Source organism: Cetorhinus maximus, chromosome 23, assembly GCF_964194155.1.
Source record: "Cetorhinus maximus chromosome 23, sCetMax3.hap1.1, whole genome shotgun sequence".
Classification (NCBI taxonomy): Eukaryota; Metazoa; Chordata; class Chondrichthyes; order Lamniformes; family Cetorhinidae; genus Cetorhinus; species Cetorhinus maximus.
In genome coordinates, this window is record NC_135901.1 from 36,647,947 (window position 1) to 36,669,532 (window position 21,586).

The 21,586-nt window shown below is 46.7% G+C and overlaps 1 protein-coding gene, 1 long non-coding RNA gene and 1 pseudogene across 3 annotated transcripts in view; 1 reads left to right on the forward strand and 2 right to left on the reverse strand.

Annotated features, from left to right (window-relative positions):
• The window catches only part of LOC144697499 (uncharacterized), a 194,235-nt gene that overhangs the window by 129,575 nt on the left and 43,074 nt on the right, over positions 1-21,586 (reverse strand). The gene's annotated exons all lie outside the window — the stretch shown is intronic.
• Positions 1-21,586, forward strand: part of LOC144697561 (uncharacterized) — a 108,642-nt pseudogene that overhangs the window by 9,869 nt on the left and 77,187 nt on the right. The window contains exon 3 of the transcript XR_013580387.1: positions 7,608-8,366. The product of XR_013580387.1 is annotated as an uncharacterized LOC144697561 (transcript). The remainder of the gene's footprint in view (positions 1-7,607; positions 8,367-21,586) is intronic.
• LOC144697549 (uncharacterized) lies at positions 18,553-20,760 on the reverse strand. Its single transcript, XR_013580384.1, has 2 exons — positions 20,655-20,760; positions 18,553-19,441 (listed from the first exon to the last, which is right to left on the reverse strand). It is a non-coding gene; the product is annotated as an uncharacterized LOC144697549 (long non-coding RNA).

A 21,586-nucleotide genomic window follows, 5' to 3' on the forward strand; every position in this document is an offset into this window, starting at 1 on the left:
TCCGAATGACTCTTCATCAGAACTAAGGAAAAATAGAAAAGAGGTGACATATAAGCTGGTTTAAGGGGGCGGGGGAGGGGGGGGGGGGGGGGGGGGTGGGCCAGGTGGAGCTGGATAGAGGGCCAGTGATAGGTGGAGATTGCCAAAATTTCACCAAGCTGGAGTCTGGGTTTTACATCTTTTAGCAATCTCCACCTATCACTGGCCCTCTATCCAGCTCTACCTGTCCCACCGACCCCCCCTCCTCCGACCCCCTTAAACCAGCTTCTATTTCACCTCTTTTCTATTTTTCCTTCGTTCTGATGAAGAGTCATTCGGACTCGAAACGTTAACTGTGTTCCTCTCTGCAGATGCTGCCAGACCTACTGAGTTTTTCCAGGTACTTTTGTTCTAGATTTCCAGCATCTGCAGTATTTTGCTGTGAACATTTGGTTTGAGTTTGCTGTGTGTAAATCCTCCCCTTCCAAAGGAGTTTCCAAACACTCGGTGTAAACTGGGCTGCGGGAGTTTCTAATCTGGATAAAAGCAAAAAACTGTGGATGCTGGAAATCCAAAACATAAACAAAAATACCTGGAAAAACTCAGCAGGTCTGACAGCATCTGCAGAGAGGAGCACAGTTATCGTTTCGAGTCCATATGACTCTTCAACAGAACTAAGGAAAAATAGAAAAGAGGTGAAATATAAGCTGGTTGGGGGGGCGGGGGGGGGGAGGAGGGGTGGGTGGGGGTTGCGACAGGTAGAGCTAGATGGAGGGCCAGTGATAGGTGGAGATAAAATTGTTGAACTCAGTGATATTCAGTCCAGAAGGCTGTAAAGTGCCTAGTTGGAAGATGAGGTGCTGTTCCTCCAGTTTGCATTGAGCTTCACTGGAACATTGCAGCAGGCCAAGGATGGACATGTGGGCATGAGAGCAGGGTGGACTGTTGAAATGGCAAGCGACAGGGAGGTCTGGGTCATGAGACTGTGACTGGCTTCAATAAGATGATTACAAATTTTTTTTTAAGTGGAAAGATTTGAAATGAAGCCAGGGGCATTGCATCAGAACACATTGGACAGAGGAGCCCACTTCATCAATGCTGCTACCATAGGACCTGATCCCCATTTCCCCCACCACTGCTCCATTCATGTCTGCAGGATATGTGGCCTATGAGGGTGACCAAGGACAGACTGTGTGGAGTGCAGGGTCCAGCAGCAGAACTGAGGGAAATCTGAGCACAAAACAGTGCTCAGGGGGAAGCAGTTAAGGGATGTTTCTCAGACTGGAAGAAAGTGAGAAGTGATGTCCTGCATGGATCCGTGATGGGAGCAACTACTGTTCATCACTTGGAATTGGAAATATCTTTATGTAATTTACAGGTGATAACAGTTGGGTGATAGAGTTAAGAACGGGGAGTTCCACACAAAAATCCAGGAAGATGGAAACAGACTGGCAAACTGGACAGATCAATGGGAAATAAAATTCAATCTGGTGAAATGTGAGGAGGTTCATTTTGGGAGGAGCAATAAGGAGGCAGTTTTTGGTTAGAATGTAAGAAATTAAATGGGGTAGATGATCAAAGAATTCTGGAAATAAAATACACCCACATAAATCACTAAAGGAGCAACAGAAATTGATAAGAGAACAAAGATAGAGCTGATGTTCATTTCTAGAGGAGTTTAGTCCAACAACAGTGAGGGAATCTTAAATTTCCAGAGGATATTGGTGAACTTGAAGGACTGTGTGCAGTTCCAGACTCCATATGGAAAGGATACTTAAGCACTGAAGAAAATGCTGAATAGATTGAAACATACTCTGTAGGATAAGTATCAGTGTCTTGTTGATTTAACATGTTGCCTCATTCTACTGTCCAAATTAATCCCTCAATGTTGTTTTGTTGTCAAGTAGCTGAGCATGTCTGGGAAATGTTCTTCAATGCAGACTCACCCCTACCTTTCCACACGTTTGTTAAGTCACACGTAACAAATCACATCTGCACACTCACACCGGTATCCCAATATCATGTTAAACATGCCACCTGCTACAAGCAAAAAATGAAATGACTCCCAGAGAAGCTGTAACTACCAACAACTTATAAGCTATAAAGCACCTTTAATGTAATAAAATGACCAAAGGCGCTTCATACTCACATTAGAAAACAAAATATGACACGTAAAGAGATATTCAATCAGATGATCAAAAGTTTGGTCAAAGAGGCAGGTTTTAAGGAGCACCTTCCAGGAGGAAAGAGAGGTGGAGATAAAAGCAAAATACTGCGGATGCTGGAAATCTGAAACAAAAACAAAAATACCTGGAAAGGTTCAGCAGGTCTGACAGCATCTGTGGAGAGGAACACAGTTAACGTTTTGAGTCCGAATGACTCTTCATCAGAACCCTGTTGAAGGGTCATACGAACTTGAAACGTTAACTGTTTCCTCTCCACAGATGCTGTCAGACCTACTGAGTTTTTCCAGGTATTTTTGTTTCCAATCCGGGTTTGGAGTCCTATATCGGGTGTGTGTGAACCCTCCCAGTCCACCCTCTGGCTCCATTCCTCTCCTGCACTCGGCCCCTTCTCAGCCTCTGGACTTTCAGTCCGACCGCATTCATTCCAGAACAAAAACAGAATTACCTGGAAAAACTCAGCAGGTCTGGCAGCATCGGTGGAGAAGAAAAGAGTCGACATTTCGGGTCCACATGACCCTTCAACAGAACTGAAGTATAGTTAGGAGAGGGGTGAAATATAAGCTGGTTTAAGGTGGGGGGCGGGGGGAGAGAAGTTGAGGGTGGGGTGGTTGTAGGGACAAGCAAGCAGTGATAGGAGCAGACAAAAGGATCAAAGAGGTGTTGAAGGTGGTGATATTATCTAAGAAAAGTGCTAATTAAGAATGGATGGCAGGACACTCAAGGTACAGCTCTAGTGGCGGTGGGGTGGAAAGACTGACAAGGTATTAGTTGTAGATTTAGATATAAAGGAAATAGGTGGGAAAAGAAAAATCTATATAAATTATTGGAAAAAAAAAACAAACAAAAAGTAGGGGGAGGAAATGGGGTGGGGATGGGGGGAGGGGGAGTTTAAGACCTAAAGTTGTTGAATTCAATATTCAGCCCGGAAGGCTGTAAAGTGCCTAGTCGGAAGATGAGGTGCTGTTCCTCCAGTTTGCGTTGGGCTTCACTGGAACAATGCAGCAAGCCAAGGACAGACATGTGGGCAAGAGAGCAGGGTGGAGTGTAAAATGGCAAGCGACAGGGAGGTTTGGGTCTTTCTTGCGGACAGACCGCAGGTGTTCTGCAAAGCGCTCGCCCAGTTTGCGTTTGGTCTCTCCAATGTAGAGGAGACCGCATTGGGAGCAACGAATGCAGTAGACTAAGTTAGGGAAAATGCAAGTGAAATGCTGCTTCACTTGAAAGGAGTGTTTGGGCCCTTGGACGGTGAGGAGAGAGGAAGTGAAGGGGCAGTTGTTGCATCTTCTGCGTGGGCATGGGGAGGTGCCATAGGTGGGGGTTGAGGAGTAGGGGGTGATGGAGGAGTGGACCAGGGTGTCCCGGAGGGAACGATCCCTACGGAATGCCGCCAGGGGGGGTGAAGGGAAGATGTTTTTGGTGGTGGCATCATGCTGGAGTTGGCGGAAATGGCGGAGGATGATCCTTTGAATGCGGAGGCTGGTGGGGTGATAAGTGAGGACAAGGGGGACCCTATCATGTTTCTGGGAGGGAGGAGAAGGCATGAGGGCGGATGCGCGGGAGTTGGGCCGGACACGGTTGAGGGCCCTGTCAACGACCGTGGGTGGAAAACCTCGGTTAAGGAAGAAGGAGGACATGTCAGAGGAACTGTTTTTGAAGGTAGCGTCATCAGAACAGATGTGACGGAGGCGAAGGAACTGAGAGAATGGGATGGAGTCCTTACAGGAAGCGGGGTGTGAGGAGCTGTAGTCGAGGTAGCTGTGGGAGTCGGTAGGCTTGTAACGGATATTGGTGGACAGTCTATCATCAGAAATTGAGACAGAGAGGTCAAGGAAGGGAAGAGAAGTGTCAGAGACGGACCATGTGAAAATGATGGAGGGGTGGAGATTGGAAGCAAAATTAATAAATTTTTCCAGGTCCCGACGAGAGCATGAAGCAGCACCGAAGTAATCATCGATGTACCGGAGAAAGAGTTGTGGAGGGGGCTGGAGTAGGACTGGAACAAAGAATGTTCCACATACCCCATAAAGAGACAGGCATAGCTGGGGCCCATGTGGGTACCCATAGCCATACCTTTTATTTGGAGGAAGTGAGAGGAGTTAAAGGAGAAATTGTTCAGTGTGAGAACAAGTTCAGCCAGATGGAGGAGAGTGGTGGTGGATGGGGATTGTTCGGGCCTCTGTTCAATGAAGAATTTAAGGGCCCTCAGACCATCCTGGTGGGGGATGGAGGTGTAGAGGGATTGGACATCCATGGTGAAGAGGAAGCGGTTGGGGCCAGGGAACTGGAAATTGTTGATGTGACGTAAGGTGTCAGAGGAATCATGGATGTAGGTGGGAAGGGACTGGACAAGGGGAGAGAGAAGGGAGTCAAGATAACGAGAAATGAATTCCGTGGGGCAGGAACAGGCTGGCACGATCGGTCTGCCGGGACAGTTCTGTTTGTGGATTTTGGGTAGGAGGTAGAAGCGGGCCGTCCGAGGTTGGGCGACTGTCAGGTTGGAAACTGTGGGAGGAAGATCTCCATAGGAGATGAGGTCAGTGACAGTCCTGGAAACAATGGCTTGATGTTCAGTGGTGGGGTCATGGTCCAGGGAGAGGGAGGAGGAAGTGTCTGCGAGTTGACGCTTAGCCTCCGCGAGGTAGAGGTCAGTGCACCAGACAACAACAGCACCACCCTTGTCAGCGGGTTTGATGACAATGTTGGGGTTGGACCTGAGAGAACAGAGTGCAGTAAGTTCAGAGAGAGACAGATTAGAATGGGTGAGAGGAGCAGAGAAATTGAGACGCGTTCATTCCAGTCCCGCCCAGGTACTGCGCATGCTCCACTCCCAAAGTGCTCCGCCCCTCATTCACTCCGATTGGTTGGAGGAGCAGTCGCTCCCGCTCGGTCCTCCAGCCCCGCCCCCTTTTCCTATTGGTCCGGAGCTTCCGTCAATCATTTGGAGTCGGAATATGCGCAGCCCTTGGAGACAGACCGGAAGAGAGCGCGAGCGAGTGGATTTAAAATGCGGGTTTAAAAAGAGCGAGTGCGGATCCAGAGCCGAAAACAAAGTCGTGAATAGACATAGGGCCGGCAGGTGAGTTTTGAAGCTTCATAAGATCAGGGTGTCGGCCCCAAACCCTCAATAAGGAGCCAGCGGTCCCGGGTTTGCTCGGCGCTGCGGGAGGAAGGCCCGAGTTAACGGTCACCATCTTTTCGGGGCAATGAGGTGATGGGCGCATGCGCGGCCACCATCTTTATAGGGGCAATGTAGGGATGGGCGCATGCGCGACCGTCATCTCTTTTGGGGTAACGTACAGCAAGGCGCATGCGCCCCCATTCCAGGAAAGGGGCAAACGTGCTACGGGCGCATGCGCATTCTTCGCCCTTCGGCGCAATGAACAGGGTTTCCACCAGGGCCCGAGGGAGACGTTCATAAAATGCGTCCACCGGGACTTTTAGATCAGCAACAATAGAATTGTAAACACACAGTCACTCATTCGTACAGAATCTAAGTATTGCTGAAAAGAGACATACTGTTGAAGGTTTTCATGTTGCACTCATCTGGACAGATGCAAGAAAACCACATTTCTGAGCAAACAACAATTTATACTGCACGAGGAAAGGGTGTTGACTGGTTTGGCCAGTCAGCTCTGATTGGTCAAGGCATTGACATGCAGAATGCACCAAAGAGCTTTCTTCCTCCATGCTTTTGTTAAATTCAACAAAAGGCCCCATGCCTGGACATGCACCTTCTGCCTGCAGTGGACAGGTCCCTGTGTATGAATATATGTAGCTTCTAGCAAGCATAAGTGAGCCATATTATGAGCCCGACTGATAATCTTTGAAATTCCCTGTTCTTGCGTCTGTCCTGATGAGTACAAGATGAAAAGTTTCTTGAAGGGGGAAAGTGTGGTAGACAGAGGGAGAAGTGTAGGGAGAGAATTTCACAGCTTGGGGATGAGGGAACTGAAGGCAGGGTCACCAATGGTGGAGCCATTAAAATAGAGAATGCACAAAAATCCAGAATTCGAGCAGTGCAAATATCTCAGAGGGTTGCGGGGCTGGAGGAGATTACAGAGATAGGGAGGGGCAAGGCCAGGGAATGATTTGAAAGCAAGGATGAGAATTTTAAATGAAGTTGTTGCTTGGCCGGGAGCCAAGACAGGTCAGGAAGCAGAGGGGTGTTAGGGGAATGGGACTCAGTGCGAGTGAAGACACAGACAGCAGAGCTTTGGATGGCTTAAACTTTACGGAGAGTAGAATGTGGAAGACCAGCCAGGAGTGTGTTGGAATAGTCGAGTCTGGAGGTAACAATGGCGTGAATGAGGGCTTCAGCAGCAGATGCACTGAGACAGTGAAAACAGGTGATCTTATTGACGGCAGGGATATGAGGTCAGAAGCTCATCTCGAGATCAAGTATAACGCTAAGGTTGTGAACAGACTGGTTTAATCTCAGACTGTTCCCAGGGAGAGGGATGGAGTTGGTATCTGGGAAATGGAGATGGGAGCAGGGAGTGAAAACAGTGTCTTCAGTCTTCTCAGTGTTTAATTGGAGTTAATTAGTCATCAGGAACAGAAGCAGGAACCAGAATGGACCATGAGACTGATCCCAGAGAGAAGGAAGGAAGGAAACCCTGGGAGGTTTGGAGAAACCACCTTCATGATCACTCATTAAATCTCCACCCAGTAAGTTTTGGACACAAGGTTAATGTCTGCTATTGTGTATGGTCGGTCAGGGGGTTTCAGATTAATGTTTTGTCACGAGTAATGACGGAAGTGAATGATCAAACATATTGTGATCTCAAGCTGCATAAATTTGTTAAAAATAAACAGAAAGAATTCTCCAAAACTCTGTTTGGATTTCAGCGCAGGGAGGAGGGAGAGTGTGCGGGACGGGGATTTGCAGCTTTGGGGAAATGAGAGGAAAAAATGTTCCATGGAAACTAGGATTGTTTGTTCTGAGTTTCTACCCTGCACTGACAGTGATAACTTTTGTACACTCCTTTTACAGGGTATTGGAAGGGGAGGACTTGCAGACGGGGAACTCAAACCAAACATCACATCAAGATCTGACAGAGTCACTCGATTCATCAGGACCTGAATATCATCGGCCTTTGAATGTGGAAGGAGAAATGTTTGTCTATTCTGTCTGTGGGAAAAGATTTCAAACATCAGTGTGACTGGAAAAGCACCAAGACACACACACACCCGAGTGAGAGTGTTCCAGTGAACTGACTGTGGAAAGAGCTTTAACCAGTTACACAGCCTGAAACAACATTGCACCATTAACAGTGGGGAGAAACTGTACACGTGTTCTCTGTGTGGACGAGGCTTCAACTGATCATCCAATCTGGAGAGACACAGGGATACCCACACCATGGAGAAACCGTGGAAATGTGAGGAATGTGGGAAATACCCATCTCAGCTACAAAAGCATCGACGCAGTCACACTGGGGAGAGGCCGTTCACCTGCTCCGAGTGTGGGAAGGGATTCACTCAGTCAGCCAACCTGCGAGCACACCAGCATATTCACACTGGAAAAACACCATTCACCTGCTCTGAGTGTGGGAAGGGATTCACTAAGTCATTTGACTTGCTGAGACACCGGCGGGTTCACACTGGAGAGAGGCCATTCACCTGCTCTGAGTGTGGGAAGGGATTCACTCAGTCATCTGACCTGCTGAGACACCAGCGAGTGCACAGTGGGGAGAGGCCGTTCACCTGCTCCGAGTGTGGGAAGGGATTCACTCAGTCATCCAACCTGCTTATACACCAGCGGTTTCACACTGGAGAGAGGCCTTTCACCTGCTCCGAGTGTGGGAAGGGATTCAGTCAGTCATCCCACCTGCTGGTGCACCAGCTTTGTCACACTGGAGAGAGGCCGTTCACCTGCTCTGAGTGTGGGAAGAGATTCATTCGGTCATCCCACCTGCAAACGCACCAGCGAATACACACGGGAAAGAGGCCGTTCACCTGCTCCGAGTGTGGGAAGGGATTCACTCAGTCATCCCATCTGCGAACACACCAACAAATTCACACTGGGGAGAGGCTGTTCTCCTGCTGTGAGTGTGGGAAGGGATTCACTCAGTCATCCGACCTGCAGAGACACCAACGAGTTCACACTGGGGAGAGGCCGTTCACTTGCTCCGAATGTGGGAAGGGATTCACTCAGTCATCTGACCTGCTGATACACCAGCGGATTCACACTGGGGAGAGACCGTTCACCTGCCCTGTCTGTGGGAAAGGATTTACTGCGTCCTCTGACCTGCTGAAACACCAGCAAAGTCACACTGAGGAGAGGCCATTCAGCTGTACTTCCTGTGAAAAGAGATTCAGGTCTTCAGCCCAGCTCAAAGCACACCAGCAAGTTCACACTGGGGAGAGACCATTCACCTGCTCTGACTGTGGGAAGAAATTCACTCACTCATCCCAACTGCAGAGACACAAGCAAGTTCATCGGTGACTGTAGGGGTTGGACTCTACTGTTATGGCTGCTGTTAATCACATCCAGGACTGAACCATGTTCATTCTGACTGTTGAGGTTTGTTTCTGCTGATGATCATTATCCCTGTAACTGGGCTGAAGTTCAGTATTCTGGATCTAAAGCTGATTGTGTTCTCGGGGCTGCAGTGGACCAGGAGGCTGCACAAATATCCCCATCCTCAATGATGGAGGAGCCCAGCACATCAGCATGAAGCATTTACAGCAATAATCAGCCAGAAATGGCGAGCCGATGATCCACCTCAGCTTCCGCTGGAGGTGCTCGGGATCACAGATGCCAGTCTTTAGCCAACTCAATTCACTCCACGTGATATCGAGAATCGATTGAAGGCACTAGATACTGCAAAGGCTATGGGCCCATACAATATTCTGCAATTGTACTGAAGATTTGTGCTCCATGCCGTGCCCCTATCCAAGCTGCTCTAGCACAGCTACAACTACCCATCAATGTGGAAAATTGCCCAGGAATGTCCTGCACACAAAAGAAGGATAAGTCCAACCCGGCCAATCACCATCCCATCAGTCTACTCTCGATCATCAATAAAGTGATGGAAGGGGTCATCAACAGTGCTGTCAAGTGACACTTGCTTAGCAATAACCTGCACATTGATGCCCAATTGGGATCCACTAGGGCCACTCAGCTCCTGACATCATTAACGCCTTGATTCAAACATGGACAAAAGAGCTGAATTCCCGAGGTGAGGTAAGAGCGACTGCCCTTAACATCGATGCAGCATTTGATCAAGTGTGGCATCAAGGAACCCTAGCAAAACTGGAGTCAATGGGAATCGGGGGGGAAACTCTCCGCTGGTTGGAGTCATACCGAGCACAAAGGAAGATGATTGTTGTTGTTGGGGGTCAATCATCTCAGTTCCGTGACATCACTGCAGGAATTCCTCAGGGTAGTGTCCAAGGCCCAACCATCTTCAGCTGCTTCATCGTAAGGTCAGAAGTGGGGATGTTCGCTGACGATTGCACAATGTTCAGCACCATTCGCAACTCCTCAGATACTGAAGCGGTCCATGTCCAAATGCAGCAAGATATGGACAATATCCAGTCTTGGGCTGACAAGTGGCAAATAATATTCATGCCAGACAATGGCAAATTCCAACAGGAGAGAATCTAACCATCGTCCCTTGACATTCAATGCCATCGCTAAATCATGCACTATCAACATTCTTGGGGTTACCATTGACCGGAAACTGAACTGGACTAGCCATATAAATACTGTGGCTACAAGAGCTGGTCACACACTAGCAATCCTGCAATGAGTACTCACCTCCTGACTCCTCAAAGTCTGTCCACCATCTACAAAGTGAAAATCAGGAGTGATGGAATACTCCCCACTTGCCTGGATGAGTGCAGCTCCAACAACACTCAAGAAGCTTGACGCCATCCAGGACAAAGCAGCCAGCTTGATTGGCACCTCTTCCACAAACATTCACTCCCCCTACCACCAACGAACAGTGGCATCAGTATGTACCATCTACAAGATGCACTGAAGAAACTCAGCAAGACTCCTTAGCAGCACCTTCCAAACCCATGATGACTTCCATCTAGATGGACAAGGGCAGCAGATACATGAGAACACAACCACCTGGAAGTTCCCATCCAAGACACTCACCATCTTGACTTGGAAATATATCGTTGTTCCTTCACTGTCACTGGGTCAAAATCCTGGAGCTCCCCCAACCCCAACAGACTGTGGGTGTACCTACACCTCAGGAACTGAAGCGGTTCATGAAGACAGCTCATCACCACCTTCTCAAGGGCATTTAGGGATGGGCAATAAATGCTAGCCTAGGCAGCGATGCCCACATCCTGTGAATAAATTGATATATACATATATAATATATACACACACAAAGTGACAGAGGCCTAAGGAGAGACAAATACCAGAATGAAATAATATCACCAACTTGGCTAAGTTTTTATTCCATTTCCGACTGGAAATTTGCAAAGGGCTGACAAATGAACGGAAATACGAGAACACGGATGTGTTTGGATAGCTTTCCCTCTATTTAAATGATAATTAGTTCCATCAGCACTCGGTTAAAATTAGAAACAACAAGAAACTTAGTCGGCCAGATTCAAACCGACTTGGGGAGAACCCAATGGATTTCTAATCCATCGCCTTAACCACTCAGCCACGACTACAGACCTTGCGAGTATATTAATATTATTTGTATGAAATTATAGAATGGTTACAGCAGAGAAAGAGTGTTGTCTGCCCGTCCTGTCCCTGACATTACCCAATCTTTTCCCCGGACACTGCAATTTGTACTGTCTCTCCTCGTTCTTCCAAACTGGGGATGAAAGAGTGAGAATGAAAGAGGAAGAGAAGCAACAATTTTGTAGATCCCAGGGGAAGGAAACTCCAGGATCAGTTCATTGTGACAGTTCACACAGCAACAGGAAAACAACATTCCCTGATGAGGGCCAAACCCGGGCGGCAGAAGTGGGAGCGCCGAATAATAGCATGTTTAGTTCAAACACAGAAGACTTGTTCAGCCAATAACAGCATCGAGTGTGTTAGACATGAACATGAAGTGAACAGTGAGGTGAAATAGTGCCACAAGCTGCGGACGTAAAACTTTCAATTTCCAAAACCCATCAACCTCATCAATGCGTCTCCTCTGAAACTTTCAAGGGAAATATTGATCCTTTATAAGGGGCCGTTCCCAGAACTATACACAGTCCTCCAAGTGTGATCTAACAAGGGCCTTGTATAGCTGTAGCAAACTTTTCCCTGTTTTCTATAATAGCCTCTGTAACAGGTTGTACAGCATGGGGAATTAGATTGTATATATTGACTGAGAAAAATAAGGAGGTGCTTGATCAGAATAAACTTCATTTAAATTGAAATCAACAGCTTAAGTACTTTTTTTTGGTTCAAAAATGGTATAATAATCCCCAGTGCAACTCTTCGTGTCACTGGGTCAAGGAAACTTTGTTAACACTGCAGAACTTAGCAGACTGGGCACAGCAGAAGTTCCTGCTCATCTTTCAATATTACTTTTCTTAACTCAAGAGTTTTCAAAAAGGAATTGGACAGTGACTTGAGAGGGAGAAAATCAGGGTTATGGAGAGAGAGAAGGAAACCAGGACCAATTAGAAAACTGTTTGCAAAATGCTTAGACATAGAAACAATGGGTGAAAGGTCCTCTTGCTGTGCTGCACCATTTGATGATGACATTGTTGATCAGTCTGTCTCCAGCATTCCTAATGAGAATAGCCGAATTCCATTTCTTCAAAACAAAGACCCAAAGTGCTGCTCCATGACGTCACCATTTAACATTCCAGCCAGGTGCCTGCTCAGTTCAGAGGAGACAAGTAACATCCCAGATTTAGCTGTAAATCAGGAAATTGAAGGGAGGGAGAAACTCAAGAAAATTACAATCCCGAGGGAAATGGTCCTGAGTAAATTGTTGGAGCTGCGACTGACAAGTCTCCGGGTCCTGGTGACATCGTTAGGTCTTAAAAGAAGTGTTGAGTGAGATATTTGATGCATTGGTTTTAATTTTCCAAATTCCCTACATTTGGGCAAGATTCCAAGAGATTGGAAAATAGCCAATGTAACTCTTTTGCTCGAAAAGGGAGGGAGGCAGAAAGCAGGAAACTACAGGCCAATTAGCCTAACATCTGCCATAGGGAAAATGTTAGATGTTATTCTTAATGACGTTATAGCAGGACACTTAGAAAACTTCACGGTAATCAGGCCGAGTCGACATGGTTCTGTTAAAGGCAAATCATGGTTAACCAGTTTGTTAGAGTTCTTTGAAGTAACATGTGTTATAGATAATGGGGAAATTTCCAGAAGGCATTTGATAAAGTGCCACATCAAATGTTATTGCGGAAAGTAAAAGTTCATGGTGGAGGGGGTAACAGGTTGGCATGGATAAAAGATTGGCTAGCTAACAGGAAGCAGGGACTCGGCAAAAATAGCTCATTTTCAGGTTGGCAGGATGAGTGGTATGTCACAGGGATCAGTGCTGGGGCCCCAACTTGTAACAATGTGTATAAATGACTTGGATGAAGGGACCAATTTATAGTTGCTAAATATGCTGATGACACAAAAATAGGAGGAAAGTAATTTGTGAAGAGGACATAAGGAGTCTACAAAGGGATAGAGATCAGTTAAGTGAGTAGGCAAAGATCTGGTAAATAGAGTATAATGTGGGCAAATGTGAAATTGTCTATTTTGGCAGGAAGGATAAAAAAGCATATTATGTAAACGGTGAGACATTGCAGGGCTCTGAGATCTAGAGGATCTGGGTGGCTGAGAACATGAATTGCAAAATGTTAGGGTGCAGGTACAGCAAATAATTAGAAAAAAGACAATAGAATGATGTTTATTGTAAGGGGAATTGAATACAAAAGTAGGGAGGTTATACTTCAGTTATACAGGGCATTGGTGAGACCACATCAAGAGTACTGTGTACAGTATTGGTCTCCTTATTTAAGGAAGGATGCAAATGCATTGCAAGCAGTCTAGAGAAAATTAACTAGACGAATACCTGGAATGGGAATGTTGTCTTATGAGGAAATGTTGGACAGGCCAGGCTTGTATCCACTGGAGTTTAGAAGAGTAAGAGGCAACTTGACTGAAACATCTAAGATCATGAGGAGTCTTGTGAGGGTGGACATGGAGAGGGTGTTTTCTCTTGTGGGAGAAACTAGAACTAGTTGTCACTGTTTAAAAAAGAGGTCACCCATTTAGGACAGAGATGAGGAGGCATTTTTCTCTTAGAGGGTAGTAAGTCTTTGGAAGTCTTCCTGAAAAGGTAGTGGAAGCAGAGTCTTTGAATATTTTTAAGGCAGAGGTAGATAGATTCTTGATGAGCAAGAGGGTGAAATGTTATCGGGTTAGGTGGGAATATGGAGTTGAGGTTTGAATCAGATCAGCCACAATCTTATTGAGCGGTGGAGCAGGCTTGAAGGGACGAGTGACCTCCTCCTGTTCCTTGTTCATTTGTAGCTTGTAATAGAGATGTTTAAAAAATAATTGACACACCGTATGTTCAACAGAAAGCTAATTTATTTCACTTTAATCCAGAATATTAGCCCCTATAACTGGACTGAAGTTTATTAATATCAGCAAAAAATAACATGGTTCAGCCCTGGATGTGATTAACAGCAAAATCCAATCACTGTAGTTACTTGTGAACTCGTTGTTGTGTCAGCAGGCGGGAAGAATGAGTGAATCCCTTCCTACACTGGGAGCAGGTGAACAGTCTCTCTCCAGTGTGAATTTGCTGGTGTCCAGTGAGTTGAGATGATCGCCTGAACTCAGCCCCACAGTGAGAGCAGCTGAACAATTTCTCGTCAGTGTGACACGTTGATGGGACATCAGTTCCCCGGAACTTTTTATAGAACTTCCTGCACTCTGGGCATTTAAAAGGTCTCTCGCGGTGTGAACTCTTTGGTGTGTCTTCAGGCTGGAAGACTGAGTGAATCCCTTCCCACACGTGCAGCAGGTGAATGGCCTCTCCCCAGTGTGGACTCGCTGGTGTTCAGTGAGGTGAGAGGATCGCCTGAACCCAGCCCCACAGTGAGAACATCTGAAAGGTCTCTCGTCAGTGTGAACATGTTGATGGCACAGCAGTTCCTCGGAACTCTTAAAGCACTTCCCGCATTCTGGGCATTTAAAAGGTCTCCCCCAAGTGTGAACTCGCTGACGTGTCAGCAGGTGGGTTGACTGAGTGAATCCCTTCCCACACTAGGAGCAGGTGAATGGCCTCTCCCCAGTGTGAGTGCGCTGGTGTTTAGTGAGGGCAGATGATCACTTGAAGCCAATCCCACAGTTCGAGCACCTGAACGGTGTCTCGTCAATGTGAACACGTTGATGGGACATCAGTTCCCCGGAGCTTTTATAGCACTTCCTGCAGTCTGGGCATTTAAAAGGTCTCTCGTCAGTGTGAACTCGTTCATGGGACATCAGTTCCCAGGAACTTTTATCGCACTTCCTGCAGTCTGGACATTTGAATGGTCTGTCGTCAGTGTGAACACATTGATGGCGCATCAAGGTCCCCAGAACGTTTATAGCACTTCCCACATTCTGGGCATTTAAAAGGTGTCTCATCAGTGTGAAGTCGCTGGTGTGTCATCATGTTGGATGAAGTAATGAATTCCTTGCCACACGTGGAGCAAGTGAACAGCCTCTCCCCAGTGTGAGTCCGTCGATGAGCTTCCAGTTGAAATGGGTAATTGAATCCCTTCCCACAATCCCCACATTTCCATAGTTTCTCTTCAGTGTGACTGTATTTATGTTTTGACAGGCCAGATGATCGGCTGAAGCCTCGTCCACACACACAACACGTGTATGGTCTCCCCGCTGTGAATGGTTCTTTTTCCTTCCACGTTCAAAATTCCATCATATTCCGATTGCGATAAATTAGGTGACTCCGTCAGATCCTGTTGTGATGTTTAGTTTCAGTTTCCCAACTGCAAATCCTCCCCTTCTAATACCCTGTGAAATTGATTTAAAACATAAAAAAGGGAGTGAGAGAGAACCCACAAAAACACAAAGGCAGGTTGTGAAATTGAGCTGAATGAATCTGGGAATTTGTGGGGCCGGCACTAGGAAAAAGTGACCATGAAAACTGGATTGTCATAAAAACCCAACTGGTTCACTAATGTCCTTCAGGGAAGGGAACCTGCCACCCGTCTGGGCCGACGCAAGACTCTCGCCTCTCTGGGCAAAGAGAACGGGAGGGAGAGAGAGAGATGAGACACGGGCTGAATGAGACAAATTTCGTATCTCTACAACTCGACCAGAACCTCCCAAACCCTCAATCTCCACCATTTAGAAGGACCAGGGTGAACACCATCACCTCGAATTTCCCCTCCAAGTCACACTCTGTCCTGACTTGTCTGGCATCCAGTACTCGATGAACACAAATTTTCTCCATTTAAATATTGGGCAAACTGAAGTAATTGTCTTCAGCCCCCGTTACAAACTGCACTCCCTGTCCACCTGCTCCATCCCTCTCCCTCTCAACTTGACTTCTCACAACATGTTGAAATATTTCACCCCAAGGTGAGCTTCCAACCACATATCCACATCATCACCAAGACTGCCTATTTCCACCTCAGTAATATCACCCGACTCCACCACAGTCTCAGTTTGTCTGCTGCTGAAATTCTCATACATTCCTTTTTTACTCCAGGCTTAACTATTCTAACACATTCCTGGCTGGCCTCCCATCCAATACTCTCCTGCCTGTGTGCTAACTCGCATCAAGTCTTGTTCACCCATCACCCCTGTGCTCACTGACCTACAAAGGTTCCTTGTTAAGAAGCACCTAAATTTTCAAATTCTCATCCTTGTTTTCCTCCCTATCTCTGTAATCTTCTCCAGCCACACAACCCTCCGAGATCTCCACACTTATCTAATTCCGGTCTCTTGAGCATTCCTGATTTTAATCGCTCCACCATTGGTGACCGTTCTTTCAATTGCCTCGGCCACAAGCTCTGGAATTTTCTCCTTAAACCTCTCCCCTTCACTTTCCTCTTTTAAGCTTTTGGTCACCTGCCCCAATATTTCTTTATGTGGCTCAGTGTCAAATGTCATTTCGTAACATTTCTGTGAAATACCTTGGCAAGTTTTAATATGTTAAAGACCCAATATAAATATAAATTATTGTCACTGACCTGGACATTCGTTGCTCTGCCTCATCAATAAGACATTGTAACTCAAAGCGTGAAGCAGTTTGATGGACAAGTTGTTCGAATTCTGTCATTGAAAAGATTCCAAAAACATTGCCCCCAACAAAGATGGCGGCGGCGCACGCGCCCCGCTGCACATGTCCCCAATAAAGATGGCGACCGTTAACCCGGGAACTGTAACTGGGACAAAGCTGCGGCCTCGCTCGATGCAAACGGGTCAGGACCGGGAAGTTCTATTTCGGGGTTTGCGGCTTATGCAACATGTTCACGACACCTGTCCGCCAACTCGCCGGATCCATCGCTCCCTCCGCCCCGCCGTTCATCCACTCACCGATTGCGGATCCTAGAAAGAAACGTCTCTCAGTCGCCATTACTCACACTGCGCATGCATCGATCCGTGCCAGACCGCGCCCCTCATTCACTCCGATTGGTTGGAGGACCAGCCGCACACGCTCTTCCTATTGGTCTGGAGCTGCCGTCAATCAGCCGGGCATTGTGACGGTTACAGGTGGTGAGAGCGGCCACAGAGTCAGCCTGACTTGCTGATTCTTGGCAGCATTTTCTGTTTGGGAATTAGAGCTAGAGATGGATGGTCAGTTCCCCTCTGTCCGGGGGGATTCATACTCATTTCCCTAGTGCACTGATTATCACCTTTACTTTACATGAGAAAGTCCCCGGTTCAATCCCGGCTGGAAACTTTGTTTTTACAGTTGTTTTCCTTTTGATTCATTCATGAGATGTTCGGGGGAAGTTCCAAGATTTTGACCCAGTGACAGTGAAGGAAGGGCGATGTATTTCCAAGTCAGAATGGTGAGTGGCTTGGAGGGGAACTTCCAGGCGGTGGTGCTCCCATTTAGCTGCTGCCCTTGTCCTTTTTAGATTGTAGTTGTGGGTTCGGAAGGTGCTGCCTAAAGAACCTTGGTGAATTCCTGCAGTGCGTCTTATGGATGGAACATACTGCTGCTACTGTGCATTGGTAGTGGAGGGAGTGAATGTTCGTGGATGTGGTGCCAATAAAACGGGCTGCTTTGTCCTGGATGATGTCGTGATCTTGAGTGTTGTTTGAGCTGCATTCATCCAGGCAAGTGGAGGGTATTCCATCACAATCCTGACTTGTGCCTTGTAGATTGTGGACAGTCTTTGGGGAGTGAGGAGATGAGTTACTTGCTGCAGGATTCCTAACATCTGACTGGCTGTTGCAGCCACAGTATTGATATGGCAAGTCCAGTTCAGTCAATGGTAAGCCCCAGGATGTTGATAGTGGGAGATTCAGCAGTAGTAATGCCGTAAAAATTCTGTGATTGACACATCACCTGTCCTGCCATCCTTAACATGTTTTAAATAATTACTTAATTATATTAATCATTTATTTATTATATAGATTTTATTATCCTCACCTCCAATTTTAATACTATTTGAAACCTTAAGAATACAATAGACCTTAACCAATCACTAGATACTCACCAAACAGCTAGCTCCTTTCCCTGTAGTAGAGCAAGAACCAATACTTACAGCGTGCGAAAGATAGAAAAAGGAAATGAATTCCTCATCCCTTAAATTCACCGAACTCGTCCTCTAACCAAACTGTACGCATTCCATTTCCTCAGCTGCACTCCTTTTCCTTAGCTGCACTATAGAGGTCTGTTTTTATAGCCAACTGAACTGGGGCTAGAGTGACCAGGTTCAACGACTTAGCTAATTAACTACTCAGATCTCACAGCAGAGAGTGAGTCTAAGCTGCCAGAAAAAACTTTGCCTGCTTACACAGTACTTTCCAGTTACTGCTAATGGAGTAAAGGTTATCGGGGGGAGGAGGGACTGTGGAATTGAGGCCACAATCAGATCAGCCATGATCTTACTGACTGGTTGAACAGGCTCAAGGGATCGAATGGCCTACTCCTGCTCTTATTTCGAATGTTCAATACAGCGTGTTTAATATAAAAGCTGATTTATTCATAATAATAACCACAAAAATTGGGCTGCAGTATATTAACATCAGCAGAAATAGACAACAATGAATACGGTTCAGTTCTGGATATGATTAACAGTAAAATCCAATCACCAGTTACTTGTGAACTCGCTGGTGTGTCAGTAGATGGGATAACCGAGTGAATCCCTTCCCACACTCAGAGCAGATGAATGGTCTCTCCCCAGTGAGAACTCACTGATGTGTCAGCAGGGTGGTTGAGTGAGTGAATCCCTTCCCACACTCGGAGCAGGTGAACAGGCTCTCTGGTGTGAACTCGCTGATGTCTCAGTAGGCTGGATGACTGAGTGAAACCCTTCCCACACTTGTAGCAGGTGAATGGCCTCTCTCCAGTGTGAACTCGCTGGTGTTCAATGAGGTTAGAGGATCGCCTGAAACCAGTCCCACAGTGAGAGACCTGAACGGTCTCTCATCAGTGTGAACACGTTCATGGGAAATTAGTTCCTGGGATCTCTTAAAGCACTTCCCACAGTTTGGGCATTTAAAAGGTCGCTTGTCTGTGTGAACATGTTGATGGGACATAAGTTCCCCCGAACTTTGAAAGCACTTCCCGCAGTTTGGGCATTTAAAAGTTCTCTCCCCCGTGTGAACTCATTGATGAGACATCAGGTCTCTGGAACTTTTATAGCACTTCCCACAGTTTGGACATTTAAAAGGTCTCTCCCCACTGTGAACTCGCTGATGTCTCAGCAGGACAGGTGACTGAATGAATCTCTCCCCACACTCGGAGGAGGTGAATGGCCTCTCCGCATTATGAACTCGCTGATGTGCCAGCAGGTGAGATGAGGTAATGAATCCCTTCCCACATTGGGAGCAAGTGAACGGTCTGTCCCCAGTGTGACTGCGCCGATGTGTTTCCAGCATAGATGGGTAAGTGAATCCCTTACCACAGTCCTCCCATTTCCATGGTTTCCACTGGTTGTCCCTGCATTTATGTTTTGAAAGGTTAGACGATCGGCTGAAGCCTCGTCCACACGCAGATCATGTGTACGGTTTCTCCCCACTGTGAACGGTACTTTTTCCTTCCATGTACAAAATTCGATAATGTTCAGGTTATGATAAATTAGGCAACTCCGTCAGACACTGATGTGATGTTTGCTTTCAGATTCCTGACTGCAAATCCTCTCCTTCTCGTAAACTGTGAAATTGATTTAAAACAGAAAAAAATGGAGTGAGAGAACACAGAAAAACACAAAGGCAGGTTGTGAAATTGAGCTGAATGGATCTGGTAATTTGTGGGATCGGCACTAGGAGAAAGTGACCATGAAAACTGCTGGATTGTCATAAAAACCCAACTGGTTCATGAATGTCCTTCAGGGAAGGGAACCTGGCACACGGTCTGGGTATAAACATAACCCTGGCTTCTATGGGAAGAGGGAGAGAGACAGAGAGGGAGACAGAGGTGGGAGAGGCACTGGGTATAGCAGAGGGACTTTATATATCTATAACTCGACCAGAACTTTGACAGAATCTCCTGAACCACTAGCCTCTGCCACCTAGAAGGACCAGGGTAGCAGGTGTCTGTGAACACCATCACCTCCAAGTTCCCCTCCAACTCCCACACCATCCTGACTTGTCTGACATCCAGTACTGGATGAATAGAATTTTCTTCTACTTAAATATTGGGAAGATTGAAGCCATTGAGTTCAGTCCCCTCTATAAACTCCACTCCCTATCCACCGACTCCATCCGCCTGAGACTGAATCAGACTGTTCACAAACATGGTGAAATATTTCACCCCAAGATGAGCTTCCAGCCACATATCCACATCATCACCAAGACTGCCTATTTCCACCTCAGTAACATCGCCCAACTCCAGCCCAGCCTCAGCTCATTTGCTGCTGAAATTCTAATCCATTCCTTTGTTACCACTAGACTTAACTATCCTAACGCACTTCTGGCCAACCTCCCACATTCAGCCTCCCTGTAATCTTGAGGTCATCCAAAACTCTGCTGCCCGTCTGCTTACTCGCACCAAGTCTTGTTCACCCATCACCCCTGTGCTCACTGACCTACAAAGGCTCTGGGCTAAGAAGCATTAAAATTTTAAATTCCTGATCCTTTCAAATGTTCAAGGTCTCGCCCCTCCCTATCCCTGTCATCTTCTCCAGCCTCATAATTCTCCGAGATATCTTCACTTTCGCTAATTCCAGATTTCTAGCTCGAAATCTTAATTCCTCCACCAAACATGCGCACTGCTGCAATTGCCCCGCACAAAGATGGCGGACACAGATGCGCTCTGCAGCACATTGCCCCTGATAAAGATGGCGGACACACTGCTGCACATTCTTAAAAGGAAGACGCCTGTTAATCTGGGCCTGAGATCGGGAGAAACGCTGCAACTTTCAAACCTGTAAAAATGTTGGACTGGAAATTCTTCTTCACGATTTGAGGCCTCCAGCAACTGTTTATGAAAACTCCCCACTCACCTGGCGGCTTCATTTTCCCTCACCCACCTCTGCTCTCCTCGCTGATCCCACACGGCCGCCTCTGTCCTTCCAGCTTCGGGCTGCGCATGCCCCGGTTAGAGCGCCGCCTGCGCATGCTCTAGTTACTACCTGGCACTGCGCCTGTGCAAGGGCTTACTAGGGTGAAGATAGAGCGTATCTCGGTGAATGCTGGGTAATGATACCGCCATTGAGGATCTTCATGGTTGTATGCAGAATCATATTTTGTGATCCGATTTTTAAGTTAATTTCTATAGCAACCAAGTGCACGGGAAGGGAATCTGTCCAGAGATAAAAGAAGAAAACTGCGGATGCTGGAAATCCAAAACAAAAACAGAAACAGAAATACCTGGAAAAACTCAGCAGGTCAGTTCTGTTGATGGGTCATGAGGACTCGAAACGTCAACTGTGCTCTTCTCCGCCGATGCTGCTAGACCTGCTGAGTTTTTCCAGGTATTTCTGTTTCTGTTTTTGTTGTGAAGGGAATCTGTGTCCCTACGTGCTGAGAGAGGGAAATGTGCAGGGTGATTAAGAAGGATTTTATGCATCTTACTCCTCTCTTCCCTCCATCAGTTACACTGGGTGTCACTACCAAGTGATCGATTGCAGTGTTTTCCCAATCTACCTTAACACTGTGGTCTTGTTTACTGGGTGCTCATTGTCCATCCAGGTCACTCCCCATCATCCAACTCCTGAAATTTATTCTGGTGTCTGGATTAAAGAGGATCGACCAAAATTTGCTGGACGTGCATTTGGGCAAATATAGAGAACAAGGGGACATCATGAAGGCACTTCACCACCACCTTCTCAAAGGCAGCTAGGGATAGGCAATAAAT